The sequence below is a fragment of the Macrobrachium rosenbergii genome, chromosome 13, assembly GCF_040412425.1.
Source record: "Macrobrachium rosenbergii isolate ZJJX-2024 chromosome 13, ASM4041242v1, whole genome shotgun sequence".
In the NCBI taxonomy this organism is placed as follows: Eukaryota; Metazoa; Arthropoda; class Malacostraca; order Decapoda; family Palaemonidae; genus Macrobrachium; species Macrobrachium rosenbergii.
The window spans coordinates 49451929-49470162 of record NC_089753.1 but is presented as its reverse complement, the minus strand read 5'-3'; positions in this window follow the sequence as shown (position 1 = coordinate 49470162).

Sequence of the window (18234 nt, the reverse complement as noted above, 5' to 3'; positions counted from 1 at the left end):
ACGGGTAGAGTCCAACTGACAAGCTGGAAACGAGATCCCTTTTGAAGCTTTGGAATGTCCGTTTCTTTTGGAAGCTACTTCATCGCTGCACGATCAAGTCAACTGCTGTAACGAATTCATGTCAGCTGAACTGTCCACTGGTTGTAATTTTGTCACTTGACGAGGATGGAAAAGTTTATTGTTGTTCAAATGAGTAAACTGTACTTTGTCCATGGGTGTTCAAGTGAAACTCGTTGCTAACTATTATCCTGACTGATTGGTGCAACAATGGACATCAGAGGGAAACAATGTATCCATAAACTAAAATGAACTATGAAATAAATGCTAAGAGGATCAAGATACATTTCCACGTACCGTACATAAATTGCAGTCTTGAAAGAAAATTGAAAGAACATATAAAGAATTTATATCCACTGAGCAAGAACAGAGCTAGTATCCTGGTAAGACTTCCAGATTCTATAGCAAGATAAGTTTTGTATGACATTTTGCTTCTACCAAGCATCATTCATACATACATACATACATACATATATATATATATATATATATATATATATATATATATATATATATATATATATATATATATGTATGTATATATATCTATATATATATATATATATATATATATATATATATATATATATATATATTTATATATATATAAATATATATAAAACTGATCATTGTGTCTCTTGGCCTAATCAACTGCTCTGGTATTTCTCTTGAATTCGGTAATTGATACTATTTTCACTGATTAGCAATGTGATGGAGGTATTTCATCATTCATTTCACTTTACTAGAGTAATTTGAGTTTCATTCAAAAGGGCTTTCCAGTCATCTTGTCCCAGTCTGCCTATTCCCAAACATACTAGTTTGTTTTTTATTTCCTTGTTTGTATTCCCCGTTTGCATATCAATTAGTGATTGGGAGCATTGCCGCCTAACGTATCTGGGGTGTCTGGGACTAGCGCAGCTTGAGAATTGGAATTCAGAGGCGTGTAAACCTCTCAGCATAAATTATGCTGGACGCAAGTAGCTACAGAATTTTGGGGCTTGTTCTGGAATTTGTTAGGGGTGTCTTGTCTTAATTTTCCTGAACTGTGAAAGCTGCGTTAAATTTTCATTCTGGATTCTTATTTCTTGGTCAATTTTTTGGTCGTGCTCTCCTATATATTAGAATATAGTCATTGTGAATTTAGTGCACCCCTGAAGAAGACCACGGCTTTTGTCTACCCCTTGAAGACTGCAAGAAAGGCTGAATATACAGGAAGTGCTGCCAGTAACATACATACATACATATTTTATATTTATATATATATATATATATATATATATATATATATATATATATATATATATATATATATATATATATATATATATATATATATATGTGTATGTATATAATATATATATATATATATATATATATATATATATATATATATATATATATATATATATATATATATATATATATATATATTTTTTTTTTTTTTTTTTTTTTTTTTTTCGAAGTTGTTACTGGTTTAGTCTTCGGAAATAAAATCGTAATTTTTGTGCATGATCCCGTTTACTGGCACCACACGGAATACAAACATTCCTTAACCTGTGTACATTGTACATGATCCCTGAAAAACACCTAAACACAGAAGTCAGAAAATCGAAGAGAACTGACAAAGAATACCAGTGTCACATAAAAGGTAAAACTACAAATAAATCAATACGGTAAAATACTCCAGAGAGGAAAGGGAAGCAAGGATTAACGAAAGGAAATAAGTCGAGTTTCAGTAAAATAGTCTTACTCATAAGAATTCCTCTGAAATTTTGATGTGACCAAGAAAATCCATCAGCCTTGGAGAACTCTTTGCGAACTATATAAATTCTTCAAAGAATTATTAAGTGGATACCATTATTATTATTATTATTATTATTATTATTATTATTATTATTATTATTATTAGTGAAGATACCCACAACAGTGTTGGTACAAATATATATTTTTAATATTATACAGTATATATATTTACACCTACACCATTGTCGATTTCTTCACCATTTTAGAGACTCATACTACCATGAGATTTTTACGGGTTATTATTATTATTATTGCAAATCTTCTTCACAATCCCGTGAATATGTTTATAAAATACAAAATCCACATTTATGTAAAGTAATGTATTTACAAATGATAAAATAAATTCAGGAGCTTCAGAGGCCTGCTCAGCTCCCTTCTTCAGCTAGAAGAAGGAGCTGAGCAGGCTCTCGAAAGCTCCTGAATTTATTTTCATTTGTAAATACATTACTTTTACATAAATGTGATTTTTATTTTATTATTATTATTATTATTATTATTATTATTATTATTATTATTATTATTATTATTATCATAAGACAGGCTACACAGACTTAACTGAAAAAGCAATATAGTACAGGTCCCGAGGTCTCCAACATAAAGAGAAGCCCAGTAAGGCAAAAAAAAATTAGAAAAGAATTAACCCTAAGTGAAATAACAAAGAAAAAACAAATGAGAAAAAGTGATCCATATTACAGAAGTTCCAATGAATCAACAATATAACTACGAAGACCATTCCATAATTGGGCTACAGCAGCAACCAAACTACAAAAAAAAATGTAGTGCTGAACCTCACAAAAGGGTAAGATCATACATAACTGCATGTCTAGTATTACCTGGTGGACTTTTTTTTTTTTTATAAAAATCACCGTGAATTCATCACTGATAATCCTACATCATGTAAGATTCCAATTTTATGTGGCTTTCTCTTTATGTTTTTGTAATGACTGAGGATACCATCAACATAATACTTAGACTAGGACGTCCTTAGAGCGTTCATCCTTTGTCCTTTGCGAGTAAGAAGCGCCCCCCCCCCGCTCCGCCCCTTCCAACTACTTTGAGGGGAACTAGACTGCCAGATGGGGAGTCCTTTTGTCATTATAGTGTGTGTGTGTGTGTGTGTGTGTGTGTGTGCATAAAGCGGAAGAAGAACGAACTTCTGAAAACCACCGAACACCTGCCAGATGATATTTGTGTACCAACCAAAAACTCAGAAGCATTTATCAACAGACCTCTTGGAAGCAGTCTGATGAAGAATGGGCCAGGAATTTACCATGGAGAAAAGATAAGATCAGAAGCTTCTTTGCATCGATACATTAATAAGAAAGAAGGCATCAGGTAGAGTACCAATGTACGACACTAAACCCACAGAGACCAGGAGTGCCTAATTTGCAAGGGGAGAGCCCCTTGGCACATACAGGAAAAAGGTAAACGGGCGCTCACTCACTGATGAACGTGGAGCCATGTGCAAATTGAACTCGACGAAATCCACCTCCTATTAACTAGACAAACAGGAATCATTCCCAAAGGATGAAACATCCAGGATACGAGGAGGAGGACAGAAAGCTCCCCTTTAAAGGACGAACTACTGCAGCGCCTACAGACACGGGGCCAAAGCCATCCGAGGGATGACTCTCAGAGGAATTTTCACCACCCCCTTGCACAAAAAGGACCTCAAATCTGATGACAGGCTGCCTTAGCGATGAAATATAGCACAGAAAGAAAAACCAGCCAAGACCAATGTGGTTTGTAAATTTACGTGCTGGAGCCACCTGTACTGGTCTTAATGCGGTCACCGCGAGGAGGCGTCTGTAATACCACGGAAATCATGGACAAGCTTTCATAATTATACCGGAGAACATGACAGGAAACTTTCAGCAGACGAACTGATAAGAGCGACAACACCAGCAAAAGACTGCTGATAGCAGTATCCAGAAAACTAAAGATGCTCAGTCAAAACGTCCGGACAGCATCACAGTGCGTCCCAAGACATACAGAGAGGCCGTTTGATTGGAATCGGAGCTTGGATCCAGCTGGCGAATCTAAGCGACAAGGGGATCTTCTCTCACCTGGGACGCACGATAGCCAATCCGAAACAGGAGCGCGTGTTTATTAGGTGTTCGTTTAGAGGAATATTCATGATGTCACTGCGGGGCTTCTGTAGTCGCAAGTGTCAATATCAATGTACTCGGAATGTTGATTTAACGATAGCCTCGCGTGAGGACGCTGTCCTTGACAACAAAGTGAATGAATACTCTGAGTTGGTAAATAAACACACAGCTAATGAAACATTTAGGTATTCAGTAACTTTCCCAAATTCTGAGAACAGCAAAACAAAAGAAACAAATAAATGAGACCATATGGAAGGATAACAATAGGAAAGTACAAGAGAATTATGACAAATGAAATACAGTAAAAGCTTCTATTTACTCGCATGGTAAGAGGAAATGGCATGAAGAGAAAGTTACAAAAAATTGGAGGTTTATGCCACAAAACAATTAGGGCTGAATTCACGCTGACATTTAACAGCTATTACACACACACACACACACACACATATATATATATATATATATATATATATATATATATATATATATATATATACATATATATATACATATATATATATATATATATATATATATATATATATATATATATATATATATATATATATATATAAAATGTAATAGCTGTTAAATGTCAGCGTGAATTCAGCCCTAATAGTTTTGTGGCGTAAGCTTCCAATTTTTTGTAACTTTCTCTTCGTGCCATTTCCTCTTACCATGCGAGTAAATAGTAGCGTTTACTTTATTTCATTTGTCATAGTTCTCTTGTTCTTTTCTACAGTTATCCCTCCATATGTTCTCATTTATTTGTTTCTTTTGTATTTGCTGTTCTCAGAATTTGGGAAAGTTACTTAACACCTAAATGTTTCATCAGTTGCTCTCGCCTCATTATCCCAGAATTACGCTACCATTCTTCTGATGTGTTTTCTTTTGTAAATATAATGAATTACGTTAAACCCCAGAGTTTATCTAATCACCCACCCTTGAATAGCCCTTCAGGCGTATTTTGTCTGCAATTTTAGCTGTCCCCAAGGCCAGAGTCCAGATTGTTGTGGTAATTAAGGTAAGTTGCGTATCATCCTAGTTTACACCATTTATCTAGCATTCACACAGTTAACCTACATTCCCACCTTATAAAATCAACCATAACCAGTGGTGAATCTTCCAACACTTTTCACTGAATTTGCCTGACAATGTATTAAAACCTCTATCGTGTTTCATCTTCACAACAAAAATAACGGTCAGAATTACGTAACGTTTCATGATTAGTCCTCAATTCAGGAGTGAAAACTGAAACACGATTTAGTGAAAGAATCTGGGATGCAGAATGGAAATGAGAGAGAAAAGTAAGTATTGAGATTGTGTGCAGAGAGAAAGCCAGTTTCATTTAGTTTATCGCTCCAGTGCTGGGTGCTTGGGGGAAGAATTATTTGTCGTGATAGAAGAATAGAACATACAATTTAGGCCGAAGGCCAAGCGCTGGGACCTATGAGGTTACTCAAGCGCTGAAAGGAAAATTGAGAGAAAAAGGTTACAAAGTGTAACAGAAAGAAAACCTCGCAGTTGCACTAAGAAACAATTGTTAGAAGAGGGTGGAAAGTAAGATGGGAGAAGGAATATGAATGGAGCTACAGTCAAAGGAATGTTTGGGGTTGCAGCTAGGGGCCGAAGGGACGCTGCATTGAACACTGTGGTTGATTCTCTGGGTCCCTTATTATTTATCCTCATAAATCAAGGAAATTCATGAAAAGTACTGAATGAGAAAAGGTTCCCCGTATGCTCTATTACATAAAAGGGAGAAACGTGTTTATATTTTACCTGCGCTCGGTATTAATTCAAACCCCTGTGGCTTAACAATATCATATATAAACGTCATCCAAAATAACTGTCTCATATTTTACCTGAATTACATATCGCCTGTTCGATATTAACTGTGTAACAGAATTGCCATTTATAAAAGGTGTAGCTAAACGTTAATTTCTTTATTGAATGAGGTTCCAGATAAACTATTGATAGATTGCAGGTATCAGTAATTTTCCCAATTTTGTTCCTAGAGGCACCGTTGTTAATAACACTATTTGGTTTAAAATCTACGGCTATTAGGTGTTTTCAAAACTTAATTTCTTAATAAATGAGTTTTCTCTCAGGACAGACACAGCTTTCAATTGGCTCCTTGAAGATGGAGGCAGACGAGCCTATGAAAGCTTGGAAATGAAGAATCTTCTCTGCTGAACCTTCCGTATCATTGAGGTTCTCTGCGAAAGTAATAACTTTAGACACAGTGAATTTGTGTTGTGTGGATATATATATATATGTATATATATATATATATATATATATATATATATATATATATATATATATATATAATATATATATATATATATATATATATATATATATATACTATATATATATATATATATATATATATATATATATATATATATATATATATATATATATATATATATATATATATATATATATATATATAATACATTCATTCATTTTTAAGCAGGCCTTATTATTATCGGCCAGTAATTCGCCATTCTTCTGATCTGTGTTATGTAAAATAATTAATTAAGAAACCTTGAGTTTACGTGATTCCCTCACGTGAAGAAGGCCCTAAGCCATAGATTTCCTTTGTTTTATCTACAATTGTCCTAATATTGAGTCAGATGTGTGATAAATAAAAGGAACTCCCCTGTGTTATCTGTTGCTGCCCAGAGTCAAGTAAGTACCCCTTTTACATTCGTAGAAATATATATATATATATATATATATATATATATATATATATATATATATATATATATATACATATATATATATATATATATACATATATATATATACATATATATATATATATATATATATATATATATATATATATATATGTGTGTGTGTGTGTGTGTATAATATAGTATATATATACATACATACATACATATATATATATATATATATATATATATATATATATATATATATATATATATATATATATATTGCCACGAATGTAAAAGGGTACTTTCTTGACTCTGGGCAGCAACAGATAACACATGGGAGTTCCTTTTATTTATTACACATCTGACTCAATATTAGGACAATTCGTAGACAAAACAAAGGAAACCTACGGCTTACGACCTTCTTCATGTATGTGAGGGAATCGCGTAAACTCAAGGGTTCTCTTAATTCATTATATTTACATAACACAGATCAGAAGAATGACGAATTACTGGCCGATAATAATAAGGCCTGCTTAAGTGAATGAATTCTACACAGGATAAATATTCTCGCTGGTGATGTCTTCATAACAGGAACATCACAGAAGGGGTAGAAAAGGAACTGCACATGGGATAGAGCCGAGAGATTCCACAGTCAAGGAGTATCTGCAAACATGCAAGACGGTGTATTTGCAGGAATAATAAGGCGCTCAAAAGGTAAACTGAGGAATGCTCAGATGGTGCCAGATAACTCAGTTTAACACTAAATGTAATTACGCTAACACTGAATGCTCCAAAACAAATTGCTGAGGGTGATCGCACAATGAAAATAAATGGAAATTTAGGCAGAGAAATAACAGGAATCATGACTAACTAAGAAACTTATTTCCAGTACATTACCTTCGTCTAGATGACGATGTCCTCGTTCAATGGGGCGCTGGCAATGAAGGAGGGAATTATAATGCCACTACAAGGATTCTGGTTTGAGCCTCGCGGTCGAACACATGGTGAGTTCAAAGGGCAGGCAAGGTTAAGCACATCTGAGCTCTTCTGCATCGGGCGTGCGTCTCTCTCTGATTTTCCGTTGCCTTGCCTATAAGTAACCTAAGGGATTACGTCGAGCGTCTTGGGTAGATGGCGCGAGGGTCAATGTTTGTCACGTTATCTATGATGATCACATGGTCGCACAATAACCCTCGTGTTCAATATGGCGGTGCCAGCTTTCTCTTTTATGGGTGGGCTCCTCCTTGGCCCTGCGTGACACCAAGAAGGTACGATGGTCAACTGAAAATAGGTCCTTAGGCAGTCATTGTGAACAGAGAAGAGGATTAGGCTTAATTAAGCATTTTGGGGAATGAAGGAGAGGGTTTATGAAAGGGGCGAGTGGAAACCTCAGTTCTAGTAATTAATGAGGGACATTAATTTTCATTTCTTTTTCAATTACTTGGCAAATGTAAAAAGATGAGGTAATAATATATATATATATATATATATATATATATATATATATATATATATATATATATATATATATATATATATATATATATATATATATATATATATATAATGTATATAATAGCTGACCAACCTGGCACTGCCTGGAAGAACTGTGAAGAACTCAGAAAAATGTTCCCACATCCCCTTTGAATTGTTTTGTCCTGTAAAGTACGAGTACTATCATTGAAAATACTTTTCTTTCCTGTGATTAATAATTATTCTGTCTTGAATTCACTACTTTAAATAAACATGATATATACATATATACATATAAACTGGCAGTTATCTGATTAAAATAGAGAGAGAGAGAGAGAGAGAGAGAGAGAGAGAGAGAGAGAGAGAGAGAGAGAGAGAGAGAGAGAGAGAGACTTGCAGTGACAAACATTCTCGGGTTTTTAGTTTTCTGTAAAAGAAAACTATTGTGACAGTTTTGTCTGTCTGCCCGCACTTTTTCTTACCACCCTCAGATCTTAAAAACTACCGAGGCTAGAGGGCTGCAAATTGGTATATTGATCATACATCCTCCAATCATCAAACATAGCAAATTGCAGCTCTCTAGCCTCAGTAGTTTTTATTTTATTTAAGGTTCAAGTTACTCGTAATCATACTTCTGGTACCGCTATAGGTACCAACAACACAGGCCACCACCGGACCATGGTTGAGTTTCGTGGGCCACAGCTAAGAGTTTCATGGGCCGTGACTGAGGCCACAACTAGACCATGGCAGAGACCACCACCAGAGCTTGGCTGAGTTTCATGGGCCGCAGCTAAGAGTTTCATGAGCCATGGAAGAAATTTTCATACAGCATTAAACGCTGTACAGAAAACTCGACTCTTGTTTCTAGTATGACCTGAAGTTTAACTCCATTCATAAAGGGAATTTATAAATGAGAAAGAAAAAGAGATAAAGAGAGAAAGGGAGAGAAAGATTGCAAGCATGAATTTAATTTCAATAGTTAAAAACCTCATAGATAAATTCCGCTCCAGATTGTTTGAGTGATGCCTTACGAGAGAGAGAGAGAGAGAGAGAGAGAGAGAGAGAGAGAGAGAGAGAGAGAGAGAGAGAGAGTTGGTTGCTGTATGGTGAAGTTGTCGTTCGTGGTGGTGGTGGTGCTGCCAAACTACACCATAATTAATTTCAGACCTCATTTAAACTGACTTTATAAGGAAATATGTCATTGTCTTGTCCTGAAGCAGTCGCTATAGTGAATTCCGAAGGTAAAGACGAAGATGAAACGAACGAATTAATGAGGAAATTCGCATTTGAATGAATAAAAAAAAAAAGGAAATAACTTATAAGTTGACATCGGGCTTAGCCATCAGCTACTACACGTGAGAGGATGGGGAAGTCATTCTAGCCTGCGGAAATCGAAACTCTATTTATAGACATTATCATAAATTATGATTAAAATTCACGTAAATTCTGAAAAAAAGTTGATGTTATAATGAAAGCAATTCTAATACAGTTAGACACATCTGTTTAATTTATGTATTATAGGGGTTTGCAGTAGGAGGAGCTTAATGACGTCTCCAACAGAAAAGGTGGTGGTTTTCTCCCATAAAGTTACTGAGGAAAAAGTGAACAGCACCGGTAAAAACGAAAATTTTCTGTATGTCTGTCACGGGGCAGGGGTTTGATTTCGAGTTGTAAACCTTCCTGGGGTGACAAAGGGGCTGCGTGCAAAATTTTGTATGGCTCTGTCAAGCGGTTCGGATTTCCATAGCGTCAAAACAAACATACAAACATTCACTTCTATTATATAGATACACATACACACACACACACACACACACACATATATATATATATATATATATATATATATATATATATATATATATATATATATATATATATATATATATAGAGAGAGAGAGAGAGAGAGAGAGAGAGAGAGAGAGAGAGAGAGAGAGAGAGAGACCTATCTAGTGTACAAATAGTCATCGCCAGAAAAGTCTAATTCTGCTCAAATTACAAAGGCACGAGTGTTATGACAAAGTGAAGCGGAACCAACAGCAACACCAGCAATGTGGTCCAGCATTTGCCAATGTACCATCATGCAGGTGTTTTTGCTCACCCCCCACCCGCCCCCTACCTTCCGCCACAACAACAATAACAGCCGTCAATTGAGCACATGAAAAAGAAAAATGGAGAAGGGAAATGAAAGAATCCGAGCGCTTATATACAGAGAACAAAACAAGCTCTCGCACCAATCAGGCCTGTCGCTATAAAACGCTTAAATAATGGGTTAATAAGCAGTTCGACAGATGCTCAAAATGGATCCTACAACATCAAACGTAACGAAAAACCATCAATTTATCTTTGCGGTAGAGAGAGAGAGAGAGAGAGAGAGAGAGAGAGAGAGAGAGAGAGAGAGAGAGAGAGAGAGAGAAGGCAACTGAATCAGAAAGTATCAGCAATAAGTATTTTACCAAAGAGAATGACCAACTACTACAGAAAGTGGTTGAGGAGAGAGAGAAAGAATGTCAGCAATAAGTATTCTATCGTACAGAATGACCGACCACTACAGAAGGTGGATCCTGCAAAAATAGGAGCAGTCAAACAGACTTGTAATCATCTTCTTCTTCTTCTTTTAACGTGCTTCTTTTCCCATTTGTATGGGGTAAGCACGATGCATTCTTTTTTGAAGGACTATGATTTGGCTTTTAGGGTAGACTGTGGTCTCGATCGGCTGTCCTGCCTGTCATCGCTTAAACCCCGGTTGCGTATGTACATGTATTGTACCAGTCACCAGCGTCCTTTGGAGGTAGAATGACAAATGAAATATTTTGGGTTGGATTAACTGTTATTCCAATCGAGCAAATGTGATTAATTTTTGAAGGACACTATTTTACTAAAATTATTTGAACTGCACAGTTTATTTCCGTAAGGGAATAGTATATAACACATAAACAGTTATGCTACTGTACATATATATCCAAAATACAACTGAACGATTCACCTTTTCAAACGTTTATTCTTCATTAGAAAGAAGTAACAGAAGGTAATAAGAAACATAGAAAGACTACAGTATGTCAGTTTTTAGAAAAGAAAAAAATATACCAAATTAATAAATAAACAAATGTAAATGCAAGTAAAGTATAAGGAGAATTGTTTTAAGGTAGTAATGCATTGCATCTTCGTCTCAAATTTTGAAGAATAAATTTGAAGCGAAGATGCAATGCATTACTACCCTAAAACCATTCTCCTTGCATTTTGCTTGCACTTTCTATTTATTAGTTTGGTAAATCATTTTTTTCTCTTCTGAAAACTGACATCATCTTTCTGTTTCTTATTACCTTTTGTTACTTCTTCCGAATGAACACCATATTCTTTGGAACTTCAATTCTAAGTCAATGGCCCCTGTGATGGGCTTGTTCTATATGAATTGGGTTCATCTTCTGAATAATAATAATAATAATAATAATAATAATAATAATAATAATAATAATAATAATAATAATAATAATAATAATAATAACTCTTACTATAGAAGACTGGGGTGGTTTGAGAGCGATTCTTATGACTTGCGCAACATAAAAGAGTAGTTTATTTTTGTTAAGTTTTATTCCCCAACAAAATTCGTTTACTTTTCAATGAGTAGTGGCCAAAAATACCTATCTGTTTCATACTTGTTATTTTACTTAGTTCGCAGGTTGCTGAGTAACGCGCCCCGCATAAAGAGTCGTATAAAAAATATCAGTACGACAACTGGATACCTGAACAAAAGAGTCTTGGTCTATGATTAGAATGTGTGTTGTATACCAGCTAACATAGAAAATAATGAGATTACAGTGCCACAGAGGACAAGGTTCTACGAAGGTGTCCCCGTTAACATAACAATTATTTCATGTTTGGGTTTTTGAAAGAGTGTCAAGTAATTAAGTAATTACTTTATTGAAACTCAGCAGTTAGTGGAGCCTGTTACTGAGGATACTTTAAGACAGAATATTATATTTTGAAAATACTGACTTTTCAATCTCTTTCTCTCTCTCCCCCAAGTGCATTAATTTTTTCATTTCATTAGTGAATCTGACTTCTAGTTTAGTGAAAATATACATGCATTGTATAATATATATACATATATACACATACATGAGTACATATCGACAGACATGCAAAGATACGTACATGCTTACACACAATGTTATATAATATATATATATATACATATATATATATATATATATATATATATATATATATATATATATATATATATGTATATGTATATATATATATATGTATATATATACATACACACACACACATTATTCGTTTGAAATATTTTTCATGGCTGAAAATTATCTCCAGTGATAAAAAATTATTGTCATGCTTATCGGGAACGATATGAGAAGACACTGTCACAAAAGTAAACAGTCCTCTGTTACAGCTGGATTATTATTATTATTATTATTATTATTATTATTATTATTATTATTATTATTATTATTATTATTATTATTATTATTTACTTAATTAAGATGAGTGATCATTACTGTAAATCAAGAAAAGATATTATTATCCTTGCTAAGCAAACTTCCACGAATTATCAGTCTCAAAAGTGAACGAAAAAGAAGAGGGAGAGAGAGAGAAAAAAAACAGATGACAACTAAGACACGTAAGCCAAACAAGGAACTACAGTCTTACACGAAGAATACAATAATTCAGAAAGGGTGTGACAAGGATGTCTTCAAATTACGAACATCGGTATGCAAAACAATAGATTAACCTGGAAAATAGATAATCTTGGAACAACAGATTATCCTGGAACAATAGATTACACCGGAACAACATATCAAACCGGAATAATAGATTAACCTGGAACAACAGATAATCCTGGAACAACAAATTATCCTGGAACAATAGATTCCACTGGAACAACAGATCAAACTGGAATGATAGATTCACCTGGAACAATAGGTTAACCCAGAACAACAGATTACTCTGGAACAATAGATTATCCTGAACAATAGATTAACCTGGAACCAAAGATTAACCTGGAACAATAGATATCTCTGGAACAATAGATTAACCTGGAGCAATAGATTACTCTGGAACAATAGATTACCCTGGAACGATAGATTACCCTGGAACAACGGACAGTATCACAGCACAGGCTCTTGCTTCTAGAGCAGTTCTTCGTTAACGATCTGTCAGATACAGTGAAGTTCATCTTATGTAATTAGACTCTCAAGCCAAGCACTTGGCTACTTTCAGCCATTCAACGCTCAAGACAGTGGTTGGACAGCAAGATGAAGAGATCCAGGAAATAAAGGAGATGATGTACAAGGATCTAAAGGCGGAACTGGAAGAAAACCGACAGTTGCAGTAAGAAGTGATAATTTGAGAGGCTGGACAACAAGACTGAAGAAAGGAAACGGTACTGGAGGTGAAGTATAAGACTTAAAAAGTGGTTGCAGCTAGGGGGGCCGAAGGGACATTGCAAACAGTCTCTAGTAATCTTCAGTGGACCATGAGTGGTGCGCTAACAGCAATAACCAGGTAATAAGGGAGTGAAATCGAACTCTGTAGGAAATGGCAGAGCATAGATTCCTGGTATTGTCAGAGCATCCAGGAAGGAAAAGAGGAATGGTAGAGTAAGGGGAAAAAAGGCCTTAGCACTGTACAGGCAGACCAAGAAGCACAAAAGATCCTGACAACTGAAACGGGACAATGTCCTTTATCTTTCAATCCGGGAAATGCCCAACCTCTGGATAATACAGAAGGTGTGAAAATACTTCACGGTACAAAATGGCCTTCGACCAAAGTTACTGTACCGGTCGTGATGAGATCTAAGCCCATCTGCTGAATACTTTAACTGTAAAAGGCAGATTATTGGAATGGGGTGGAATAAAAAATTTAGGCCACAGGCCAAGCAAGCGCTGGGACATATGAGGTCATTCAGCGCTGAAAGGGATATTAAGAGTAAAAAGGTTTAAAAATTGCAACAGGAGGAAAACCTCACAGCTGCACTACGAAGTGACTGTTAGGAGAGCGTGGAAATTAAGGTGGAAGAAAGAAACTATAAACGAGGTACAGTAAAAGGATAAATAGGGGTTGCTGCTAAGGGCCTACGGGACGCCGCAAAGAACCTGAAGCAATATCGAACAGGGTGAGGTGTTCTAACGGTGCTACCCCCTACCCCCTACGGGTTTAAAGCAGATTATTAAGAAGACTGAGGAATGGAACAGCTTGATAAGAAAAAAATATCAAGTAATACTACAATCCCTTGTTGAGATACTTAATCCCTCTCGCATTTAGAGGGTGAGTAAACATATAATATATTGACTAGCTTTGTACCAATTTAGAAAAAACTGCATTAATCACCATTGATGCTGCAAATATACACACTTAACAAAATCAATCAACTAACCCATTTGCAGTCCACAAACACAAATAAATACTTTCACTCGATCAGCACGGACGGAAAAATAAAGAGTAAATAGAGTATTTGTTCTATATGAAGAGGACAGACTTCAAAGGAGCCGAAACTGACTGTCCCATAAATCAAACGATTGAAAGTGAAATGCTACAGTTTCACCTTTCCTCCTGTTGATAGCTTTACAAGTCGTTTTATTGTTTTTTTCCAATATTAATTTTTACCTTTATTATATATATATATATATATATATATATATATATATATATATATATATATATATTATAATACATGTATATTTCTGTATTTGTATATATATATATATATATATATATATATATGTACAAAATATATAGAAATATACATGTATATATAATATATATATATAATTCGTGTGGAGTGGCATAGCCATTAACACGTACGCAGATGGACAATTAAGATTTGCTCTTCTTGTACATATTTATTTCGTAATTTTCATATGTAATTACATCTTCAAGGGCTCTAAAATAGATATAAAAACAAATAATTAGCATAAAACTCAAAAATAAAATTTTTTACACTTAAAATTATATATTAGAATTCACAAACTATTGGACCAACCTTCCACCAGAGTAAAAGAAACACAAGTGGAAGGCAACTGAAAAATAAGTAAGAAGAAAAGACACCTCAAGACAAGAAAAGGGGAGTGGCTGTTGACTGCCTGTTTAATTGGGGAACCAGTTGTTTGATCAATAAGGACTCTAAAATGGGTCATTCCTGGGTGTTGGGTGTTTGTCCGATGATTTTAAAATCTTTATTTTCAATGTCTGTTTTACAAATTTTAGCGTGAGCTCCTATATTGGAATGTTCCGGGTTGGTGAGTCTGCTGCCTGTCCGGAAGCTGACTCCTCTATGACAGTCGATGCGCACCTTCAGGAGCCTCCGTGTGGATCCCACATAAATCCCCGAGTTACACCTGGGGCAAGTATATTTATATACCTCACAAGAGGACATGAAAGAGCACAAACGATCCTTGAACTGAAACAGAGAGCGGATGGTTAAGGGATTTTTCGGAATCAGGTTAACTTTTATAGCAGGAAAATGATCTTGTATTACCCCAGTGAATTTTCTTTTAAAAGAACTATTACAGACGTAAATATGTAAAAGAAGAGCAAATCTTAATTGTCCATCTGCATACGTGTTGTGTGTGTGTATATATATATATATATATATATATATATATATATATATATATATATATATATATATATATATATATTATGCTAGCTGACCAAGTCGACACTGCCGGAGAAACTCTGAATGACAGTCGATCATTTACCTTAAAAAGGGAGTAACAGATGGTATGGTTTTGATTAACATGTTTATTTAAAGCAATGAATTCTAAACAGAATTATTAATCACAGAAAAGAAAAGCATTTTCAATGATAGTACACATACTTTACATGACAAAAGAATTCAAAGGAGATACAAGAAAATTTTTCTAAGTGTGGCTGCAATACCAGTAGCGCTACTCAGCCTGACACTGAGCGAGAAAGTGTACAAACCTACGTTCCCAACACTCCATGTTTCGCACCGGTCCAAAATGTTATCCCATGGTTGGGTCTTTGCCTGGACCTGCAGGAAATAAGGTACCCAGGAAGACAGGTGTACAGGACTGAAACCTACGCAAAAACCTTTCCTTGGGTCAAATGAGGGCCGTGTGCAAAATTTCGTCTAGATCAGTCAAGCGGTTCAGATTTCTATGGATCACAAGTTTACAAGTTTAGTTGCATTCATATATATACATATAGATTATAAACATTTAATATATAAATACACACATATATAAATAAACTGAAATAGATATTTAATGTATATACATATCTATATATATAACTCAAAGCTGTACAAATATTTTAGACGTCAATAACCTCATGACCGCTGACAAGACAACTCTGTAACAGGACATCAGTCAACAATTTTTTTTCTTGCATTCATCTATTTATTTATCTTCCTTTTCGTTTACCTGTTTATTTATCTTTCTTTTTATTCATCTGTTTATTTATGTTCCTTTTCACTTATCTATTTATTTATACTTTTTATTTATGTTTATTTATATATAATATATATATATATATTGTTTTTTTTCAAGGTTAACCTACACGTAAAGTAAAGGCTTCACTCCATGATTACTACGGAGTATTGTTTACCGATGATTGCCACGCCACGTAACAAACGTAACTAGAGCTGGATTTTCATAAATGAACTCGGCGGGGCTTTTTACCTGCCCACACATTGTTGAAGAGAATGAATTATACCCACAAACACACACGCACACACACACACACACTGTGCGTGTATAATTCCCTCCCCTCAACAACATGTAGGCAGGAGTATGTGTATATATATATATATATATATATATATATATATATATATATATATATATATATATATATATATATACTGCATGTGTGTGTGTTCAGAAGGAATATGTCAGCGTTCAATTAAGAATATTAACGAATGTCCTAATGCAGTGCTACTTAACCTTTTTCAGTGGCCGTATCCCTTGGTAATCCCCTCCAATATAAATACAATACAAACATATGATGAATATGCAGTAAATATACAGTACCATTGCACTGGCCATCATGTCTCGTACCCCTTTGGGGGGGGTACAGGTACCCCCAGGCTAAGAATGACTGTCCTAATGTAAATAAAACATTAAAATTGCTAAAGATTCACGTGTACCTGGAGTTTGAAACAGGTATTTGTTTAAAATGAATATCATATATATTCATTCAAATTAATATACATTCGTACTTATTCAACTAAATTAAAATGAATTATGTGTATACATATACAATATATATATATATATTCTATATATATATTATTATATATATATATATATATATATATAATATATATTAATATATATATATATATATATATATATATATATATATATATATGTATATATATATATATATATATATATATATATATATATATATATATATATATATATATATATATATATATATATATATATATATATATATATATATATAACAAGATAAGGATGTTCAAACGCTACTCAACATATCCATTTCCACATTTAATAACTAAAGTCAGAGTTACGGGGTACACATGCAATATATTTTTCAAAATTAAATTATGAAGAGTTACATTCATAAATTATACAGACTCCCTAAGCCAACAAGGGTGTCCTGAAAATAAAAAAAAATAAACTGCCAATATTCAGGGTGTTTTAAAACTAAAATTGAATCTGATGCAAGAGTAAAGGTTATTTAAACCTAACGACAGTTTCTAATATATCTGAGAGTACTTATTTTCACTCCTCCAGGAAACAGAAATGAGGAATGGCAGTTTTTGCAAAAATATGAATCCAAGAAAGAAATCTCCTCATGAAGTTATTACAGAGCAGTGACTGAAAAAAACTTAGACCAAGACCATCAAAGGTCCCTTTTCTTACAACACCAGTAGAAAATTCACCACTGTATCTAATGGATTCACCATCCAGATAAGAAAGATTTTCATCAGCTTCAGTCTCCATGGAAAATTCAGTGATAGGATGAGGGCCATTTAAAATATCACGAGATAACTGTATAAAAGAGGAATTCCTAAATAAAACTAGTGTCACCGGCAAATCTGTTGTCAAGACTATCCTATATCAAGGTCTGGTCTT